The sequence below is a fragment of the Sciurus vulgaris genome (assembly GCF_902686455.1).
Source record: "Sciurus vulgaris genome assembly, chromosome: 10".
Taxonomy (NCBI): domain Eukaryota; kingdom Metazoa; phylum Chordata; class Mammalia; order Rodentia; family Sciuridae; genus Sciurus; species Sciurus vulgaris.
The window spans coordinates 48,428,713-48,451,749 of record NC_136470.1 but is presented as its reverse complement, the minus strand read 5'-3'; positions in this window follow the sequence as shown (position 1 = coordinate 48,451,749).

The window sequence follows — 23,037 nt, the reverse complement described above, 5'->3', positions numbered from 1 at the left end:
GAATGAGGGTCTGGATCACCATACCAGACAAGCCACCTGGACTAGCAAAAGTGCTAACTGAAGTTCAGGGGAATCTAGAATGGAGAATAGAGGAGAAAATGATGAGGATTAAGCTGAATTAGTCGTGGACTACAGACAGCAATAGAATGGGAACTGTAGTTTATTCCACTAACCTTCCCTAACATGGTTCCCCAGAAAAAGAAACCAACCATAATCCTGGGAAAGCTGCTTCCAGATGGGATTAATTTATAATAGGAAGCAAATGACTTGAGTGGTGCATGGTACTGGGCAGGGGATGGGGGTACTTCATTTCTTTCCTTTCCAACATCTTCAATATCATTCCATACCATTCTTTTCTCTCACTACATTCCGGTTACATTAGTCTCCTTTATTCACTTGCCAAGTGTTTCAGGCTTCTAGGTTATTAAACTTCTCATTCTTTCTGCCTGGAATGCTCTTCCCCAGTTGTTATCATGGTGGTCTCAATTTTCTTCTTCAACTCTCAGCTCAGATGTCATCTTCCCTGGAAAGCTTTACCAGATCACACTCTCTAAAGTGGCCTTCCACGTATGTTCCATATCACCAGCCTGTTTACTCTGTGACACTCAACACAGCCGGTTAAACATGCTGTTTGTGTATTTATTTCCTGAATGTAAGTTCTGTAAAGGCAGGAAACTTGTCTGTCTTAATCATCATTGTGCTTCCAATGCCAAACAGTGACTGGCATATACCAAGTGTGGAGAGACACTTGTTGATTTATTCAATAGGTAAATGAATTCAGAAAATTAAATAGATCTGGGTGGGAGTCAGAAATGAACATTGTTAACATTCAACCTACAATGTGATGCTGATGAGAATTTCCCTCATACCACATGTTGAGCAAGAGTAATTTAGTGGCTAAGCAGTTTAAAAAAATCAACTTTCCCTTATTTCTTATAAAATATTTTGATGATGATAATAGCAATCTATAATTTTAACATCAGCCAGATGTCAGTCTTGTGCTTATCACTATCTGTGTATTACTTCACTCAACTTTTACAATAATCCTATTGTTTTTCCCATTTTACCAATGGGAATGCTGAAGCTCAGAGTTGTCCCATACTTCACAAGTTTTCTACATCTGGTAAGTAGATTCAGGACTCGAATTCAAGTCTGTCTGCACTAAAACCATTGCTTTCAAACCTGTCTGCTATCACATCTGTTGCCCAGAACTGATTCAGGAATTGGTCCTCTTCACTTTTTTCTATTTGCCTTGTCACTAAACAGGAAAAAAGTCATTACTTTAACCAGATGGCAGCCAGATCACACCTCTTGAGAATAAACTGACTGCCTTTACTATAAATGGCACATAAATCTTAATGTTTAAATCACCCTTTCAACGTAGTGCCAGGAAAAAATACAGGGGAAATGATTGAATATATCACAAATAGTCATAAATCCCTTGGTGTGGAAAGGTTTGAAGTTTTCAAAATGGAAAGGATATTTCAGGCTGTTATACATCTTGCTTCAGACTGCTGGTTGAAAGACAATGCCTTCTCAGAAAAAGTGGGTTTGAGGAGTCTTAAATGGTGTTTTCAAGAACACATGATACCTAATTGAACTGGAAACCTTGCCAAAGCAAGAATTTCTATTCTCCTATTTGTCTTCATGGATATGTATTTGCTCCACAAACATTACAGGTAGTGAATGCTTTCTTGAAGTGATGATTATTTGCTCCCAAATAGAACTCTAATTGTTTTTAGAGCTGTTTGCTCTTTACTTGTTGGATTCATATGTAGCCTAAACAACTGTCCCATTGAAAAACATAGAGTATGGCTTTATAACTTGGATTTTCAAGAAAGAGATCAACCAAAACAAAGAAGTTTTGGGCTATTACTTGAATTGAAGACTTAAACACAATATAATACAACTTGTTGTCTGTTATCACTGCCACAATAATATTAACCTGAAGTTGAGAGGTGGGGATTGATTGTTAACCCTGTTCATTATAAACAAAAATAAAGAGCAGCATACCAAAAAGGCTTCTGCTTACTAAGAAGCAAATGGAAAAGTGTAAATGAAAGATTTATTATCTCAGTTTTGTCAGCTTATAACTAGGTTCTGTTAACCAGCTAGTTCCAGCAAATTTAGTTCAATAGGGACTCAAATTTATCACTTAATAGTGAACAAAAGGGTTCTTTGGACTTTACATTATAAAATTATAAAAGTATATTTATCAAATACTAAATAGGTTATTAAAAATATTGTTATTCTTGCAATTATGTGCTAATATTAGGAAGAAAGTATAAGTTGAAGTCTCCCTTTTTATGTAGAAACCAGACATAATTGTTCGCTAAATTATAATACCCTTAATTCCACACTTGACTCTCATGGAACAATAGTAAGGAATGCCATTTTTGCAAGATAATATTTTTTTATTTTTCACAGACTGCATTTTGATTCATTGTACACAAATGGGTTACATCATTTCATTTCGATGGTTGTACACAATGCAGATTCATACCATTCATATAATCATACATGTACATGGGGTAATGATGTCTGTATCATTTCACCATTTTTCATACCTCACTCCCTCTCATTTCCCTCCATGTAATCTAAAGTCCCTCCATTCTTCTTTCATCTCCCACCCCACCTCCCCCATTATATATCATTATCCACTTATTAAAAAATATTTGGCCTTTGGTTTTTTGTGATTGGCTTATTTCACTTAGCATGATATTCTCCAATTCCATCCATTTATCTGCAAATGCCATAATATTATTCTTGTTTATGGATGAATAATATTCCATTGTGTATATATACTATAGTATCCCTTCATCTGTTGAAGGGCATCTAGTTTGGTTCCACAATCTAGTTATTGTGAATTGAGCTGCTATAAACATTGATGTGGCTGTGTTACTATAGTATGCTGATTTTAAGTCCTTTGGGTATCATCATGCTTTCCCAACTTTTAAAAAAAATTGTTATTCAAAACCTTTTTGTGGGCCTGGGATGTGGCTCAGTGGTGAAGCACTTGCCTCACATGTGTGGGGCACTGGGTTCAATCCTCAGTACTGCATAAATGAATAAAATAAAGGTACTGTGTCCATCTACAACTAAAAATTTTTAAAAATACTTTTGTTTTATAGTATTTATTTTATCATCATCTTTATAATTATTTGTATTTAATTTTAAAGTGAACTAATTTTTCTAGGATGCTATTTGTCAGTAGCTTCATCTGTGATTCTCCAACAGATTTTACATACTTCATATTTTTCGACATCATTTTTGAGATTTAAAATTTCTTGTCGGGACAAATTTGCATTGTATTTATTTGAATTTTGTCACGTACTTAAAAGATTGCACAACCATCCATCAACTGGTGTACAAAGACAGTTTCATAAAATGGGTAAAGGATTGATGTAGGCATTAAACAGAAAAAGTTGTTTGAGTGGTGATCAGTTTTTAAATTAATATTTTTGTGCTTTGGTTTTTGCTTTCCTGAAGAACCATATATCTGCAGGGACTTGGTGTATAAAAATTTACAGAATAGAGTAGTGGTTTAAGGAAAAGGTGGTGGAGTGAGCATGCATACTAATCTACTTGGGCTACTGTAACAAAATACCACAGGCTGGGTGGCTTAAACAACAGAAACTTATTTTTTCATAGTTCTTAAAATTTAAGGTCAAGGTGTAGTTTGGGTTGGTTTCTGATGAAGCCCCTCTTCCTGGCCTGTAGACAACACCATTCTTACTGTGTCCTCACATGGCCCTTCTCCAGGGTGTATATAAGAGAGAGCACACACCCTGTAAGCACCATGGTGTTTCTTCCTCTTCTTACATGGATACTAGCCCTACTACAGTAGGGTCTCACCTTTATAACCTCATTTAACCTCAGTCACCTCCTTCAAGCTACTGTCTCCAAATAGGGTCACATTGAGGGCTGGGGCTTGAACATATGAATTTGAGGAAAACACAATTCAGTCCACGGCATCATGTGCTCTTATCCGAGGTCCATTGTTTCATTCCAGTTTGAGCTTAGACAAATTATAAACATGCCTGAGACTCAGTTTGATAGTCTATGAAATGTGTATGATTTTTCTACTCAACTCATAGGATTTCGACATGGATTAAGAAATACCGCATTGTAAGCACCCAGAATAGCACCTGGCATAGAATGAATGCTCAATAAATACTTGGTATTATGGGTTCCCACTGATATCCCAGTACTGATTAAATCTGAAAAATATGACCAGAGACATTTTCTTCATAATAGTAGGAATAGGGAAGCTGGGACTTCTGGAATGGGATAGACTTAGGAGAAGCAGTTACTCAGAGAAGAGAAAATCAGACTGAGTTCTTAAGACTTTGAGTAGGAGTAAGGTCTCTATCTAAGAAGACTTGATACTTAGGCATTCAAAGATTATGATGTTTTTCATCATTATCTCTTTCCCAGTGGCTCCAGACTCAAGGAGAAACCTGGCCAAGTTTTATGCAGCTATTTTTGTGTGTGTGTGTGTGTGGTGCTGGAGATTGAACCCAGGGTCTTGTGCATGCTAGGCAAGAACTCTACCAACTGAGCTCTGTCCCTAGTCCTATGCAGTTTTTTAATCCTGACATTATCTTACATTGTACTCTGCCTGTAGTCAATGTCAATATGTGCTTGTAGTATTTATGTAGTATTTAAAGATTAAATTGTATATTATTTCATTGTGTTCAGTCAAGCTCTTTGCCTAATGAGTATTTCTGGGGTCCAGACACTATAGAGCTCATTCTAAACTTTCTGAAGCACGGAGACGTGCTGGGATCCTGAAGGAATCATACCATAGTAGTCTAACTTGGATGATTCTCACTGTCCTTCAAGTACTAAGGAGAATGTCAAGATGAGTTTGATATTTTATTGTGAATAGAAAAACAAAAGTTCTTAAATTAATATCCAACTCCCTTTGAAGTCATTCCTTCTTTTAGCCTAGCTCAAGCTTTTAGACATTTCTTGATATTGTGTTTTAATGGTTTCTTCTGTCATTTAAAAAATTTTGCTTATCATTGTTATCTGTGGTTTCTAGGTTTGTTATATTTTTCCGATGTATTCCACAAGGTTGTTCCCTTATTTAGCTTTTCTTTCTTATTCAGAACTAAAAGATGAAAAAGACATATTGCTCCTCATCAAGCCCCATCTTCCATGGTTGGATAGTCCTGTTTAATAGAGCAATTTTTCCAGTTTAGCTGAAAATGATTCAAGTTATGGGGTTTCCACCACTTCCTCTGAATGACTATTCCACAGACTGACAGATCTCATTACGTGGTTGTTTTCCTTCTTATACTCTGCCTACATTTTTCTTTGCTCAATTTAATCCTGTTTCTCTTAGTTATACCCCTTTGGATAACTCAAAGAAATTCCTTTTACTTCTTACTCCATATTTTCCTCCAATATTTTCAGATGGTTATTATTTCTCCTTAGTCATTATTTGGCCCAGTCACCTGAATTAGGTCTTTCATCTTTTCCTGTTATCCTAAGACTCTAGCTTCTTTAATCTTTTGGTATTCGTGCTCAGAACTTGTCATTTTTAAAAAACATCCTCAGTACTCTGGAATGAAAATGTCCAGATCTTAGCACGAGATCATCTCTCAGAGACTTTAAGGTGGCATTCACACATATTTAGGACAGAAACAATGCAGGGTCTTGGTTGTCTATAGCTTCTGTTGTAACATTAAGCAATGATACCTCTTCCTGTTAGATCTTCCCGGTCCACATCCCCTCTCTTCCATGAATCCTCACTCACAGCACTTGGCAACATTAGGGAAAGGACCAGGAGCACTATATGGGGGGGAAAAGACACTTTTACCAGAGAACATTTAGAAACATCCTGAAGGGGGCACACTTCTGAAAGAGGGATACACTTTTTCAAAAAATAAAATTTTAATTAAAAAAACTAGTATATTCTCTTCAGTTTTTTGTAAATTGAATTCACTCGGTCTATATGGCCTCCGGTGTCCAGATTTGTTTTTGTCAGGGTTCCTTACCAGTCAGTGTTGGAAATATCATTGAACATGTGTTCTGAGAAAGAGATCATTTCTTTAGAACCACTATATATCTGTTATTTTATAAGCAATATAAATAAGGATGTTGTGAAAAAAAAAAATGTAGTGAGTGTAATGTGTGGAGTTCCTGGACACAACCAACTCCCTAAATCTTTTCCTCTTGATCTCGTGGGTGGCCACTGAGTGAATCCGACACTCTTTTCTCACATCTAGTTTATTTTTCCCTTTGTGAATGACTATTGCCATAAAATTAATTTGTGTTGTTCTTTTCCTTTTATTTTTTTTGCTATGTATTCCTGATATTTTGCAGTACTAAGTGAAGTTACTAGGATACGTTGTTAACATTTTCTGATCTTGGCAATGATGAAAACATAAACTAGATGTTTAACAACCTGGAATGTCTTTAGAACAGAACTGTGCAGGTGATAGATAGAGGTCAAAAAGTACCTGGCCTTTGGAGTCAGATAAGCCTAGTTTAGACATTTATCTGTGCTTCACTATGTTACCTAAAATAAGCCAGTTTGATTATTCTTTTCCAAGTATTCTTTTTCTTATCTAAAATGTATTCAGTTTACTTAGCCTGTGTAAGGTCCTTGGTTTATGTCCAGCAATGCAAAGACAGTAACAACAACAAAATCAACCAAATAAGAGAAAAACACGAAACGACAAAACTAAACATAAAAACAACTTATCTGATTCCTCAGAAAACTTGAAATGGAACCACCATTTAACCCAGCTATCCCACTTCTTGGTTTATATCCAAAGGACTTAATATCTGCATATTACAGTGAGCAACCACATCAATGTTTATAGCAGTTCAACTAACAATAGCTAAACTATGGAACCAACCTAGGTGTCTTTCAACAAATGAATGGATGAAGAAAATATGCTATATATGTTATGGAATATTACTCAGCTTTAAAGAAGAATGAAAGTATGGCATTTGCTGATAAATAGATGGAGTTGGAGAATATCATGCTAAGCGAAATAAGCCAATCCCCAAAACCAAAGGCTGAATGTTTTCTCTGATATGCAGATGCTAATTCACAATAAGGGGAAGCACTAGGGAAGAATAGAGTTACTTTAGATTAGGTAGAAGGGAGTGAAGGTAGAGGAGGGAGTATGTGTGTAGGAAGAATAGTAGAATGAAACAGACAGCATTACCTATATGACTACATATATGACTGCATGACTGAGGTGATCCTACAACATGTACAGTCAGAAAACTGAGAAATTATATTCCATCTATGTAAGACATATCAAAATGCATTCTACTGTCATGTATAATTAATTAGAACAAGTTTTAAAAAACAGCTTACCTGAAACGATTACCTCTACAGAGTATATCAAAATTAAATAACATTATGGTCTCTCCTCACTGTATTTACTTGGACATTTTGGGTCATCCTTCCCACAGAAACCAGACCTTTAGAATGATTTTGATTTCCAATAAATCTTTTACTTGCCTTCTAACTCTTGGATTTGATTAAATACTTTTGTATTAATTTTGTTTCCGTTTTAACAGTTTTTTTTTTTTTTTTCTCACAGAATGTCTGTTTTATGACTTGGGTTTTCACTTATTTCCTATACTGTGATTTTCAATTATATTAGAAATGTTTATTCAGAATTGACCATGAATATTACCAAACTAATAGCTCACCATTGTCTTCTAAAACTTGTCCTATCTAGAGAGTTCTTATAATTTTCTTGGTTAATCAAACTGCTTTCTCAGGTAATTGCTTCACCATGAGAACATGGAGAGAGGTTTCAAATCTGTGAGATCTGAAAAGGAAGAAATACCTTGGGAAGTTATAGACATATACTGTGATACCACTTTTTTTCTCATTATTCAATAAACCTTATAGCTCTCTTTTATTTTTCACTGTGTAGATGAGAAAATCGATGCTAGATGTGTGGCTACCCCTACATGATTTATCGAAGGGAAATTAAAGTGGAAGCCACAGTGTCTTTTATGGTACACTCAAGAGTTGAATACCAGACCACAGGATCCAGGGGAGCCATCTCAGAGGGTGGACAATGTAGAAGTTTTTACCTTTTTGTCTAATTGAGATTTGTACTGAGGTAACTTTAGACTCATATGCAGTTGTAAGAGGTAACACAGAGAGATAAAAAGCATACTCCCTCAATCCCCCTCAATGGTAACATCTTTTTCAAAACCATAGTAAAATATTACAACTAGGAGGTTGACACCAATTTTGTTTGGCTTTTCCAGTTTTACTGGTATTCATGTGTATGTTTGGGCCTGTGTTGTGTGTCTTACATTCTATGCAACTGAATCACACATGCTGGTTCACATATCCAACACCTCAGTCAAGATATTGAACAGTTTCAACATCACAAGAATTCATTCTGTTGCCTTTTTATAACCACAGCCTCTTTTCACCTACCACCCGGCCCTAACTCCTAGTTATCATTAATCTGTCTTCCATTTCTACTGGTAAATGGCTAAACGAAATGTAGTACATTTATGCCATTAAATATTACTCAGCAATAATGAAAGAAGAAAGCAGACAACTGAGGTGTACAACTTAGACTCTCCAGGGAATTACTCTAACTGGGAAATGTAAATCATTTCTTTTATTTTCCCTCTTTCTTCCATCCTCTTTCTCTTTAGTTTGAAGAATTACCTTTAACCACTATTTAAGGGTAGATTTGTCAGTGACAAATTCTTTAAATTTTCCTTCACTTGACAATGTTTTTATTTCCCCTTCGTTCCTGAATAATAGTTTCTCTAGAGAAATAATTTACAGTTCACAATTTCTCTTTCAGCACTTGGAACATATTGGGTCATATTCTTATTGTTGCCAGGATTTACAATGGGAAATCCACTGTCATTTGAATCAGGACTCTCCTATAGGTAATGTATTACTTCTGTCTGGTTGCTTACATCAGTTTTTGTCTTCAGTTTTCAAAAAATTCTCATGTGTCTTGTTGCCGCCCGCGGCAACAATATCGCGGGTATTTATTGGAGGTGGACTGAAAATAAACTACTTCTATTCCTGTGCTGCTTCCTTGCTTGTTTGCTTATTCTCTAGCTCATAGAGGAAAGGAAGCTTGCTTGATTTTAGAGGAAGAGAAGCTTTGAGAGAAAGACAGGCTTTGCTTATAGAAAGAGAGACTTTGCTTTTAGAGGAAGTTTTTAGAGAAAGAGAGGCTTGCTACACTTATCAGAGATCTATTTCTTCTTAGAGTTCTGCTGTTTCTTCTTAGAGGTAGGTCCTGCATCCTGTGAACTAGGTGCTATCTATCTGAGGGCTAGCTGCTTCTTCTAACTGTTTCTTCTCTCTGCTAGCTTCTTCTCTCTGCTAGCTGCTGATTTTTGCCTTCTGCCTACTGCCCGCTTATATCCCCTCCAGGAGGCGGAGGGCAGGGCCACGCCAGTCCAGATCAGGCGAGGAGCCAGCTGCTCTATCACGGCAAAGGTTAAAACGAGCAGGCTCAAGCAGGAGCACTTGGGAACACCTGTGCACCCGTTGTGTGCGTGGACTTAATTGAATGCGGCCAATGATAAATCACCTGAGTGTGTTTATGTTAATCAACCTCCTCACTGCCCATGTGATCAAACCAACCTCCGGCTGGCCGCCAGGCGCCATCCCAGTGCAGCCCACATGGCACAGCCCCCAACAGTGTCTTGGTGTAGATTTTATTGAACTTATCCTTTTTTTGGAGGTTTGCTCAGTTTCTTGGGTTCATAGGTCTATGTTTGCACAAAATTTGGAATTTTTTTGTACATTATTTTCTCATATATTCCTTCTGTCTCATTTTTTAAATCTCTTCTTGTGCTATACCAATGATGTGGACATCTATGTTTTGATTGTTCCATGAATCCTGAGATTGTTAATTTTTTTTTACATCATACCAAATAATTTTATTTCCCCAACCTTGAGTGTAAAAACTTTCCCAGATTGTTAATTTTTAAGCCTATTTTCTATCTGTTGCTTAGATTGGGTGAACAACCTATCTGTTGTTCTATTCTCAAATTCACTGATTCTGTCCTCTATTTTCTCTCCTCTACTATTAAGCATATCCAATGAGTCTTCATTTCTTTTGTTGTATAATTTGGCACTATAATTTCCATTTGGCTATTTTTTAAATGATTTATATTTTTGTTGATACTTTCTATTTTCTTAAAATAATTTGTTATTGATTGTTGGAGCATTGTTGTTATGCTTGTTTTATAATCCTTGTCAGATAATCCCAACATCTGATTTGTCACTGTCTTGCTGTCAATTGATTCTCTTTTCTCATTCATATTGTGATTTTCTTGATTGTTGGTATGGCAGGTTATTTTCTTGTATATTCTGGATGTTTTTGTCTATTATGTTAGGGGGTGCTGGATCTTATTGAAGTCTTATTTTTGAAGGTAGTATCCTGTTTAGGTTATCACATGGGCTTTGGTCTACTTCGCTGGCTGTTGTTCTAAAGGTGGTTTTACTTCAGAGCCTTTGCATTGTTTTTCTGGTCTACTTAGTTTCCCTGATGACTCTATGGCAACAGTTGCTCTCTGTTGGTGTTTGTTGCCTCTCAGTAGGGCGGAGGGGCTGTTGCCTCCTGTTTGTTCTGATATCACCAAGCAGTGGAGGAGATTCCAAAGGCTCTACAACAAAAAGCTTCCCAGACAGAGTTGGTCTCTCCTGCCAGTTCCACCAGCCTAGTTTAGTAACTATTGGAGGAAAATAGAAGTCTCAGAGTCTGCAGGGAAGGGACTATTTCTTCAAGTTACTTAATTTTAGTAGGGTTCCCAATTCATTCTCCATACCTATGGGATCTGGCTCACCTGATGCTGCAGAGGGATTTCTGTTCAGCCTTAGGAAGGGATAAGTTTACCTTAGCTGTCTTTTGTTGCTGAGTTGGGGACTGGGAAACACTGGGCCTGAGTGACCTTCTTTTGTTGGTTGGGGTATGCAAGACATCCTATTACTTGGCTTTTGTTCTAGTTCAGGCATACCAAAGCAGCTCACTTTCTCCTTTCCATCTTTCAGAGTTCCCTTTCCTTTGTGTCTTACCCAATTTCCAGCATTTATAGTTGCATTTGCCAGAGAGGAGTGGGGAAAATGGATCTGTTGCCTACTAGTATACCTTTTAAGTCTTTGGCTTGAGTAACTCTTCTTATGTTTATTTTTATTGAGCACAGACTGTGCATGCTAAAGTTATTGATGATGATGAAGTATAAGATTCCTGTGCTCATGAAATATTTCTTGAATTATCACTTTTATCCCATCTATTTCATTTTCTTCATATCTTTTATGTTTTCACTTATGATGTTCTTTTCTTTGTGTCGTATAGCTCAAATTACACCACCTAATTTTTAGTGATAGCCAGCTTGTTTTCATTCTAATTTTTAAGTTTGGATTTTTTTCTTTCTTTGATCCAAGAACTTCTTGTATGTGTATTTTAATTTATCTCATAAGAATTTGATCTTCTACCATTGGTTTTGCTTCTATTATTATGATATTTGATGCCTTAATCATCTCATAAGCAACCATGTCCCCTGTCTCTTATCAGTAGGTATGATGAACAGTGACTGATGGCATGAAGTGTTTTCTCCATGTGAGAGGTGGTGATAAGTTTGGCAAACTGAAACTTCTTTTGTGAAGCATTCACATAACAAGCTGCTTTTCCCTCAGTCCAACAGATTCACCTTAGTGACTGGCCAGATACTTGACATGATTCTCACTCCAGGAAACTTGGAAGTGGTGTTTTATTTTTCCAGATAATTAGCCCTTTTTTCAATTCTCTGGACTCTCAGTAACACCCTGTATGTGTACTTTATTTATAAGGATCTAAAGCTTAAATTCTTCTCAATGATGATTATTCTTCATTCTGAATTCTTCTCAATGATGATTATTTGGGTGGTTATATTTTCTGATGGGGAATTGTCAGAAAGAGTCCAGTACAGATCTATCTGCCTCTGCTACTTGAAGGAAAGGGAAGCATCTGTAGAAGATGGCTGAATTCATGCTGGAATAGACAGAGCTACTAGCCATGGGGGAAAAAAAGATGAAAGTTAGAACATGAGTGAGAAAATGAGGGAGAATGAGTGCCTGTGTGGATGAGCCTGAGAGCATTTGTGTCTAGAGTGTGGGAAAAGGAGAGACTTGGGAAACAACTGAAGAGCATAGGGATTATTGAGATCAAAAGAGGTGGAAAGGGGGACATAAAACTTTACGGAAATGTGAATTGAAACGCCTTCTGTCTGGAAATTTTCTTGAGGCACTGTAGTATATATTTAATTTTTTAAAAAATCATGCTTAAATGTTGGATGCATATTTCTCTGAATATAACACTTGGTCAAGATAAGGCCACCCACTGGTGAAGTTTTATGTGGGTTAAAAGACAGACCATAAATTATAGGGTAAAAGTCACAGATTTTGGAGCCAGGTGGTTCTTGTTTAAAAATCTGACTTGAGCAATTACTTGATGGATAAATATGAACATATTTAACCTCTCTAAGCTAATTTTCTTATCTGATAAATAAAGATAATACTACCTATCATGTGGTTTTAGGATAAATTCTGAAGTCAAAAACAAACTTTACAAAGGTTATCGTATTATGGCCATTGCTTTGCAACCTCCTCTCATTGCACATACCAACTCAAGGAAACCAGGATTCATTTCAGGTCACTGAATATGCTATAATCTTTCTTTGGCTTGTAATCTTCTCAAAGGTTGTTCCCATTGCCTATAAATCACTGCCCTCCTTTCTTTTCTCTTGCACAACTTTTGCTCATCCATGAGGTCTCACTCCAGCACAGTTTTCTCTGTCTTCATGTCCCTCAGTCTAGTTCTCTTTCTGTTCTTTCTTCATTATGATAAATAGTGTCTTACATCTTTATTATAACATTCGAAACATTTTCTTGGGATTATTTGCTTGTTATCTTCTTTGCGTTCTGTCTTCCTCACTGGTTAAGGACTGCGTAAGGACAATTCAGCCTTAATATTTAGCAGAATGCCTGTCATATATTAAGTGCTCAACACATATTTGTTAAATGTATGAATGAATGAACAGATGACACAGTACCTGAAATGAAGTATTGAACTTCATTGTCTAATGAACTATGTCACAGGATTTTTTCTCTCAGCTTCATAATTTATATGATTATATTAGCCATAAGTGACTTTAAAAGGAGGATGCTAATGCTCCCTGAATTTCAGTATATGACTTGTTATAGATTTTAATGCCTACAAAGTAAAAAGAACACTGTTCAATTTACACACATAATGACCCACATATTACATAGGAAGTGAGCAGCACTCTTATTAAGATTTATTCCATGTGTCATATTAACAGTATGCCACACACCAATATTTTCTAACAGAAGTAAAAGTAAACCTAGCTGTTGCTTCTAAACTCCATGAAATTGATAATATGGAGAGAAAGGCTCTGCTTGTCATAGTTGAAATTTCGAGAGTCAATCAGATTTGTTGTTACCATATAATTTTTCCTTCACAATCCTTCCTGTCTATAGAACTCTCACATATAAAAATTTTCTCTTATAACAGTGCACGAAATAACCATAGAAAATTCTGCTGTTTCCCACAAACCAGAGCTAAGGTAGCTAAGTCACATTTATCAGACTACTGGGTAAGGGGCCAAGAGTCAAAATACTTTCCAAATACTTAGCTCAAGGGGAAAGTTCAACAGCCCACCAGATCCTCTTGAGATGTTAGAAAAATAATAGATGAGGACAATTCCTGTCATGATTACTTTTGTTCCAGCTCATTATTCTCACTGTTGATTTAGGAAAGAGATTGAACAGCTCCCCAGAAATCTAGTGTGAAGAACATTATTCTCTCAGGACCATTAATCTAGGAATAATGTTCTGGCCAAAAAAGATGGGTCTGAACATGCCAGACATATTCAAATTAAGAAAATCCTGTTTAAATAAAAAGAGTGAGGACCTGGATATGTCATGAGTTAGAAAGTAATTCACCCCAAACATCTTCCTTGTACATAGGGGGAAATTAGGCTAAAAGAGACTTCTCAGTTGGGAATAAGAAACCATGAACTACAGATCTCATGTAGTTCCAGGCTCCAACATCCAGATGATCTGAAAGATCATTTCAGTTAATTACTTAAATCTCAAACTAACAAGGATCTTAAAATGTTTTTGCTTCCTCTCTTCCCCTTTGTACTGTAAACTGTGTCTTGCTTGCCACTGTATCCTTGCAGGCTTCTCAAGTCCATGTTTTGATATGAAGCTCTCATGTCTCATTTTGTTCTTGGCAGACCTCTCAGGTATCTAAGGTATCAATGCCAATCTCCTGGTCTCCTTTAAAAAAAACATCATTTTTTTTATGATCTACTGTGGTTTCAAAAGAAAAACTTCAAATATTATCAAGAAGTTAAAATATAGACTGTCCCTCCAAATATGGAGGGGAAGGGTGCATTGTCCCTAACTATAGTGGGGAGTGTGAACCACATCAAGGCACCATTTTAAAATCTAATAGTGAAGGGATTACAACACAGCCATTTTAAGAGCTGGATTTGATTTTTAAAATGTCCTTTTTTGTATTGTCTCTCTTTTTCTACTATAAAGTGTTTCTTTAAAGGTTTTTTGAGACCTTAATGTTAATGGGGTGAATGTTATTTTAAAATAACATGTTTTGCAGTCAATGCCAAGTGCTAGAGGCTCTGAGGGGATGTAATAGGAACCCTCCTGTACAAGTGGTTTGCATATAGACTGCTCTATTGAGTAGAACTTAAACAAATATACATTCACCATATAAGCCAGAGCACACCTAGATATATAATATGCCCCTGAAAATCCTCACAAAGGTATATAGGGAAAAAGTTTTGTTTGTGGCTGTTATAGTTTTAATATGGCCTCATATATGTTCCCCCAAAGTTCTTGTTAATGTAAAAATGTTCGGAGAGGAAATGTTTAGATTATTTTGTTTTAAGATAATCAGTAGACAAACCCATTTGATGAATTAATAATTTGAATGGACTAACTGGGTGGAAACTGAAGGTATATCAGGTGTGGCTAGAGGAAGTAGGTCACTGGGAGTGTGCCCCTGGGGTTTATATTTTGTCTCTTGTGCCTTGACTTCTCCTTATCTCTGCTTCCAGTTTGTTGTGAGCTGAGCAGCTTTCCTCCACCAAGTTCCTCCACCATGATGTTCTGCCTCACTTCTGGGTCAGAGCAATCGTGTTGGCTGACCATGGATGAAGACCTTTGAAATCATGAGCTCCAAATAAATATTTCCTCTTCTAACCTGCTCTTGTCAGGTATTTTGGACACAGTAATAAAAAGCATACTAATACAATGGCATTGGAGTATTACAAACAAATTTGGTGTTTACTGTTTGGTGTTCACACCTTATGGAATAGATGCAACAATAGAGGAAATACTTGATACACATATAGAAGCATGAATAGATTTTAAATATTAATATTGAATGAAAAAGGAAGCAATGATATTCACCAAAACCCACATTTACACATCTACTCACACACCCATTAATCAACATAACTATTTCAACAACATGAAACATAGGATAAACTGAAAAAACATTAGGATGCAATCTTATGAAAGCTCAATATAATAGAAATGAGGAATTGTGATGTGTGAATTTCAAAAGATGAACAAAAGGAGAAATGAGATAAGTCCCACCGGAACTAATGGACACAATATGCCACAAACTAAGGAATAGAATAAACGCAACCTGGAATGCTCCCTCCACCTGAATAATGTATATATACATACGTACATTCATGTAATACATACACACATAAATACATACATACAACAACTCAGATAATCCCTCAAGGCTTTGAACCTCCTAAAGATAACTGCAAGTGTCAGAGGCTTTGTGGAAACTAAAGGAATAGGTAAATGGTAATGTGTGAAGGAGGCAACTCAAGAAAAGTTCACTAATAAAGGGCGCCGAAAAGAAATTTTCTAATCAGGACTTAGTCTTCTCCAATCTCTATACATGAATAGATAACTACACTCCCTAAGTCTCAGTTTTCTCATACACAAAATGATTACCTTAATATCTTTTGCCTGAATAGTATTAATAAAAGAGCATATTTATTAAGTTTAACACAGAATTTGGCTTACAGTGGGCATTCATCAATAATATCAATGTTCTGTCTTTCTTTTCTTTCCATCCCCTAATTTCCTCTTTATTGTTTAACTTCATTATTTACAATGACAATCTGGCCCATTTTTTCGTAAGTTGGAATAATAATGATCAACTGTGGAACACATCCATATTTCACCCACTGTCCTTCATATACATTATTTCATAAAAGAGGTAAAACTATCCAGGTGATACTAATGTTATCTTTTTCCCAAAGAAAAGGCTGAGGAAAAGAAAGGCTAAGTAACTTGGCCAAAATCTATATGGATATTAATCAGAAGAATACAGACACAACTTTCTCAGTCCTCACAGAGAAAAAAATAAATGTTTGAGCACTTAATTCTTTTAAGGAATGATCCTCAAAGTCCAGTTACTCTTTGGCTAAGAGAGTGCAGAAAATGGATGCAGTGCATCAATGGGCTCTTTTTCTTACTTTTGAATGACCAAAAGTGCCACAGTAGATGGAATGGGAACATTAAAAGGAAAAGAAGAAACTCATGCCTTTCTCCATAATTGTGTAAAATTATGAGAAATTATGTGTCAATTAGGAAACTTTTCCTACTCTCTTTATTCTTTTAGACTGTACAATATCTGAGAATAAACATTCATCCTTAGGATCCAAGTATTTTTCAATAGCTACTCATTAGCCAAAGAAAGGAAAATGCTTGTTTGAGACCATCTTTGTAGAAAGATCTTAAATAGGACTGTATTAGAATGTCTCATGCTCTCCCTGAGCTGGAACCTCTAGCCATCTCTCTCTGCAAATCATTTTTGTGGACCTTGCAGTGTAACAGTGTCCAGCAGAAACTTTCAGATGATTTCTTTAAAGCTCTATTTCTTAACACTCACTGCATATTGGAACCAACTGGGAGCTTTAGAACATGCTAATGTTTGGGTTCTAAGAAGTTTAATATCCGGATTTAAAAATTCCACAGATGATTTTAATGTGCTGCTCAGTTTGAGATTCACACTGCCTTAAGCCTGTTGTACCTGTACATACTTATCTGAAAGGAATATGGAAAAATAAAAGGGCCAGGGCAGTAGAGAGCATCTTGCTTAACATGACTCTCTATACAGGTGAGAAGCAATATGGTATCAAGTGGACAGTACAGAAAGCTTCAGAGAAACATTCAAGTAGATCAGCTAGTTGCCATTTTCAAATATATGTCTAATCGGTCTTCTTATTTCAATGTGCATTATATGGAAGTTTTCTGTAGCAAAAATAGGATTCAATCGCAAACTCCATGCTCATTCCACTTATACCAGCCTTTTTCTAGGATATTTGTTCCCCAAATTTCAAAAGCACATGTTAAACAGATATATTTGCTTGCTTTTACCCTTTTAGCTTTTTCACACCTCCAAGTTTATCATTTTCTTGGTTAATGCCCCCATCTCCACCCCAATCATCAAGGTTCAGATCAAGCTCAACTTTCCTCTGAGGTATTCCCCAAAATAGCCTAGTCACATTGATCTTGACCCTTCAGAAATCACTTCACACTTCCAATTGGCGTTAAATAGACAATTGCTATTTATTGCCTGAATATACAAGTTTCCAGTTGCAAAATTAGACTTTAAAATTCGCATTAACAGAAATCATGTTTTATTTTTTTTGTAGTTCTTATATTACTTGCCAGACACATAGAGGGTGCTCCTGAAATATATGATCCAGTGATGGATTATGGATATTAATAATCCTCAATCTTTTTGGGAAAAAAATATAAAAAACAAGAAATACCGATAAACTAAGGAGGAAATGTGATAAAGAATGATTATGTTAAATTTGATAAATGAAAGTTTTAAATGGATATTCAGCCCTTTTAGTGTAACTGTGTCCAATAGTTTGTAATCAAACTATAAGTACAAGACACCACCCTCAACTTAACATTTAGACACCATGTCATTCTCTCCTGTGACTATTAAGTTCATTTAACCATTCAGCAATCCAAAACTATTTATTTCAGAGTTTTCTTTTCCTCTTTTAACCATCTCCTTGACCTTCTTTCTTGTTTGAAATTCATGGCTTTCATGTTGTGTTCCTTACTGGAAATTCTAACATTAAACTTCTCACTGAAATTCTATAGTTTGAAAGAGAACTTCTGGGGCACCAAGGTAATTTTTCCTTCTTTTCCAACAGCCAAATTTCTTCCCCGTATTTTCCCAAATGTCACAGCCAATTATGACCTGAATACCTCAAATAATTCCAAGGAAAAAACGTCACTTTGTTTTTGACTGACCTCACCATTGGGTCTGTGTTGGAAATGAACTACTTAAACAGTTGCTTTTCTCCTTTTGAGAAAATTGTACCATTAGACTCTTAAAGATAATTTGATATTCCTCCAATTGTTTTTAGTTATAATTTCTAAAGGATTTTTTAAAATAATAATACCTTCCTAGATTTTACCAGTCCCTTTCTTTGTATTCAGGGGAACCAAGAAGAGTAACTTCATTAAGACAATGGAGGTTGTTTGGTACCTAGACTCAGACCTGTTCTGTGATGGATTAATAAAAGGCTGGCTTACATGGGCGATTGAGGTTTTGATTACAGAAAATTGGTCATCAATTATGATGTGCATCCTAACGATCAATGAATCTCTTTCAAAAATTAGTTTATTGCCCACCCCCTTGGGCTGGACTGAAGAGAACCCTGCACACCATCAGGTAACAATTTCTCCTTTTAAAGAAAACATATGGGTTCAATAAACTGTGGCCATTGTTCCAAACTTACCCAGATCTCTGCCCCTTGCTGAAAATTAACTACATGCTATAGGAGAACATGCAATATTTGTAGAGTTCTCATTCATTCTCCAACTCTGTTTAGAACTACAAATGTTCATTATTTTAGGTTTCTATTAGAAAGTGGAGAAATCAAGCCACTTGAAGTAGACTGAAATAAGGATGCTATAATAGTCTCACGAGCCTTCAATTCTGGTTATAGCACAAGTATCCAGACCCTCCATCATACCAAGAACAGTTTTCCTATTGCCTATTGCTCTCCTTCTACCAAGAGTTTGGTCATCTGCTCTGAATAAAACTTCTCTGGGTGCACCCCAACACAAGGGAAGCTAGACTTGGCAGGGTCCAAGACTATGCTCATTTATTTTAGAAGGCAAGAAAGGTTCAGGTGTTGTTTGTTTATTAGTTAATACCTTGTTTAATAAGAAAAGAAAAAGAAATATTTGGTCTCTGCTGAATGATTTCCAAAAAAAATGTGTTTTGATGGGATTAAAAGATTTATAATTAGACTTAACCCAAAGACAATTTCATCTGAGTCTCATAATAGCAGATCTAGGAAGTAGACAGGATGTCTAAATTTTAAAAATCCACTGGTGATTCAGATACAACCTAAAGGTTTAAATTCTCTGTCTAGAGTCATTCGAAGAAGTTATCAAAGGGATGTTATTGTGTCTTATTCTCTAGAGCTGCCTGGTATTAGAGCAGACAGAGAAGACTTTTATTCACTAGACCATATTCTCATTCTGCAGGCTTTGTACTAACTGCTGGGTGCATCCATAGCTTTGGCCTTCCATGAGTTTATAATTGAGTATCTTTCTCTGAATGGTACCAGTACAAAATAGATAAGGGTTTCTAGTTACTCCTGGCTTTAATTGTGACTCTGCTTCTTAGCAACAAGTCATTGAACCCCTGGAATCTCAGTTTCCTCATCACCAAAGCAAGGACAAGACTTTCACAATATTGCCATAAATTTTAAATGTGATCTTTTAAAATATTCTCTGTGTATACAAATACAGGTATTCTCTTGACTCTTAGATTCTTTCCCCCATTTTAAATTTTGATTATCTATTTAGTCAGACATTTTATTATCATTCCATCTTTTGACTTGTCATGTAGACTACAGCATAGAAGTTAATATTTGACCTAATTTCTTTATCTTGATAAAGAAGGTATCAGACTACAGAAATGTGATAGAGAATTTGTTTAAAAAATCTTTAAGACAGCAATTGCATTTGGCATCACTATATTCTATCATGATGCTAGAGCATTGTGATCCCAGAAAGTTACTTTTAATTAGTTACTCTGGAAACCTTCTCCTGACTGTGTACTGTGTTCAATTCAGGGATAACCAGTTTTGCCAACTGTCCATCTGGCACAGATCATTCACCCCATTTGCATGGTCTCTTTAGTTTTGGGTTGCAGAGCTCTTGGGAAGATGGGGAGGACATTAGGATGCTATTTTGATATGGATGTCATGTGTTACAAATCAATGATAATACAAATCTGGAGTCAAGAAAGACAAGGATGAGAAAGAACATAGTCAATATTGCCATGCTAACATTTAACTAAGATTTCATTCATTTTATAACTCTTTGACAGAAATTGGCACTTTCTAACTTGCTTTCCAATTATGCATTAGTTTTGTGTTGCTATTGTAACAAATTGCTGCAAACTCAGTGCCTTAAAACAATGAAAATAGTTTGAACTTTCAGTTCTAGAGGTCAAAAATCTGACATGGTGCTGGTGCAGTGGTGCACATCTGTAATTCCAGCAGTGATCTGGAAGACTTAAGCAGGAGGACTCCATGTTTGAGGCTACCCTCAGCTACCTAACAAGAGTCTCTCTCTTTCAAAAAAAAAAAAAAAAAAAAAAAAAAGGAGGGAGAAGCTGGTTTATGAAGCTGGTTTATATATAGCTCAGTGGTAAAGCATGCCTGGGTTCAATTCCCAGTACAGCTCCAAAAAAAAATCTGACATGATTTCCCTTGGCTAAGATCAAAGTGTCAGCAGGGCCAAGTTCATCCTGGAGATTCTAGAGGAAAATTTATCTCCTTGCCTCTTCCAACTCCTAGAGGCCACTCACATTCCTTGGTTCATGGCCCCCTTTTGTCTTCAAAACCACAACATTGCATCTCTCTATTTACATATCCCTTTGCCAATAGATAGGAAAAAGTTCTCCAATTTTTTCAGAATCATGTGATTGTATTGGTCCTACTCAGATTATCCAAGATAATTTTTCCCATTACAAGGTCTGTTGCCATCATCATATCTACAAAAATCTCATTTGTCCTATAAGTCAACTTATTCACAGATTCTGGAGATTAAGACATGGATAATTTGGAATGACTAGTAATCTGTCTACCACGTGTATGTATGTGCTACTTCTACTAGATTGTAAATTCCTTAGAGACCTAAATCTGTGTTTGATCTATTTTTGTGTTTTCCATGGAACCTACCCAAGTGTGTGCATATGATAAAGGGTACAACCTAGGTTCATTGCATAAATCAAAAAAACTGAAAATGTTCAAAAAGTTTATTGAGTTAGCAAAAGCTAACTCAGACGATTTCAAGAATCCCTGAAAGAATGACCTTTGAGATATATCCAAATCCACTGGAAAATTCATTAACATTTAAATGATTTGTAAGTATAGGATTACCAAAATTATTTTTTATTTTCAGTACTTATACATGACTATAATTATGTGACCATTGCATATTCTAGAATACTCTGATATACAATTTTTCAGCTGAATTCCTTTCTGTAAGTAGAAATTATGCTTTAGTGTCTTTCAATGGTGATAAGCACAAGTCAGCAACTGAAAATCAGGTACCATGGGAAAGACCCAGCACGGTTTATCAGATGTCAGCCATGCAAGGGTCAAGGAGAAATTAAATGTCATAGGGCTGGCTTGGGTTCTTTCCTTGGGCAACCAACTTGCTGATAATTTATAATGTTTGCTCCTAGTAGAATTGAATGCAATGTGTTGCTAGATTCTCCAAAAGAGTGGCTTTTAAGAAAAATGTCTTATATGGTTTGCATCACATACAGTTCTGCAAGTTTTGCAAGGCAACTACGGACTCTGGAATCTATAGCTGGCAAGAGAAATAAATATTTCCGTATTGCATTTAGCAATTTCTATGTATTAAGGCAATTTTGTTTAAAAATTATTAAGGGCTTTGTAGCACAAAGACACTGTTAAATTACACAGAAAGGATTAGATTTAGAAGGTGGGGTGGACTGGGGGATATTGGATATGCAAGCACAGATGGTCTTGATCGGCTCATGAACATACCAGAGCCAAGTGGGAAATGTATGTTTTGTGTGGTTACATATGTTGTAAAGAAAATTATCCCTGGTTCTTTTCTATAAGAAAGTGTGAGGAGGGGAAAGAAGGGGAGTAAATAAGATCATGTGGGGAAAGGTGAAGCAGACACAACAGCAGCATATGTAGCAGATGTCTGGCAGCCAGGAGCCAGGCGGGGAGGCAGGAGAGCCAAATTCCTTCCCTGGCATGTGAGTGACCGATGAGAGGAGGTATCTTCTGTGCCAAGGCTCAAGAGCTCTGGGTGGGTGTCTGTTCTGTGGATAGTTGCCTGGGAATCTAGGTGTAACTCCCCAACCATGCTGACTGGTTTGGCATAAAGGCCATCCTCCCATGAGCAATGGACATATACAGAGTTGCTTCTGATCCACCCAATTCCTTCCTTTCCACAAGAACTCAAGACACCTGAGAAGGGGCTGGCAACCTCAGTGATTCTGAACCCTATTCTGTGCCCTTCATAGACTTTAACTCATGGAGCCCTCATAAGAACACCAGGAGGTAAGATTTAGAGTTAGTCCATTTATAAAGCAGGAAGCATAGGCACAAAGAGGCTAAGCAACTGGCCCAAGATCATATAACTAGTTGATTTTGGAACCAAGATTTGAAAGTAGGCAGTCTGACTGTTTTTAATGCCTGTTTTTAACCCTTCCCTGCCTCCACCAATGCTCTATAATCTGACCTCTTTAAACCAATGAGAACTTTCAGAGCAGTGTATTTTTGTATTTATAGTCTTCACAGAATTTGCCAGAACACCTATTCACAAAATAGATATCTCATTTCATTTTAAATCAACTATTTACTTACGGCTTCAAGGCCATTTTTCAGAAACTGGGAAAAACCAGAGTCTCA